The sequence below is a fragment of the Myotis davidii genome, unplaced genomic scaffold (genome assembly GCF_000327345.1).
Source record: "Myotis davidii unplaced genomic scaffold, ASM32734v1 scaffold1642, whole genome shotgun sequence".
Lineage (NCBI taxonomy): Eukaryota > Metazoa > Chordata > Mammalia > Chiroptera > Vespertilionidae > Myotis > Myotis davidii.
The window spans coordinates 22,292-23,231 of NW_006293006.1; the positions used below are offsets into that span (position 1 = coordinate 22,292).

The 940-nt window shown below is 54.1% G+C and overlaps 1 protein-coding gene across 1 annotated transcript in view; it reads left to right on the forward strand.

The window, feature by feature from the left end:
- The window catches only part of LOC102752385 (leukocyte immunoglobulin-like receptor subfamily A member 6), a 32,054-nt gene that overhangs the window by 2,123 nt on the left and 28,991 nt on the right, over positions 1-940 (forward strand).

Here is a 940-nt window from a genome sequence, read left to right on the forward strand (position 1 = left end):
CCTGGCTCTGTCTTCCTTCTGTGGGGCTGGGCGGTCCCTTCTCTCCTCTGAGTGTCGGGTTCCTGTCTGCTCATCCCTGGTCCCATCCTGCTCACAGGATGCTGGGAGAAGGGCCTCACAGAGCTCAGGAAGGCAGATCCCCAGGCCAAGCCCAACCTTCCCATGGGGTGTCAGGGCCTCCAGGGTGGAGAAGGATCCTGGAGAGACAAGGAGTACACACCTCACCCTGCCCCTCCTGTCCCTGCTGTGCTAGGGGAGGGTAATGAGGAAGGACCCTCAGCTCCAGATGAGACGTGGACAGGCCGCTGCAAAGGAGGAGCCTACAGCACAAAGCTAGTGTCCCCCTGGGGAGCACTGTGAGAAAAGCACAGGGAACTCACAGTCCTGGGTTCCAGTCCCAGCCCTGCCATATTCAGGCGGGGTGACCTGGGGCATGTGATTAACCTCTCTGAGCCTCAGTGAAGTGGGTGGTGGGTCAGCAATCCTGATGCATGACTGCTGTGAGGTGATAGGTGATGAGTGGCAACCCAGCATGTACCTCGCACACAGTAGATGCTCATTAAATGGCATCCTTGGCTCATTCTCATAGTTATGAGGGGGAGATAGGGTGCCAGGTCTTTCAGGTCTCATTCCTTCCCAGGTGTCGTCCCCAAAATCTCCATTTGGGCTGAGCCAGGGCCCATCATCACCAAGGGGAACCCCGTGACCACCTGGTGTCAGTGGTCTCTTTGTTTCAATTTGTCTTGTTTCATTATGGTTTCTTAGGAATGCTCTTTTTCTGACGGACGCAGATCTGCCCACATTACCTTTTCTCTATGACTTACAACCACATGACACACATTACAAAGGCTTCTTGGTAGCAACCATTTCGCTGTTAACCCAACAGAATAATGTTCATCGCCCACCTGCATTTTCTGCATTGTGGGAGCTGGGATTTTGA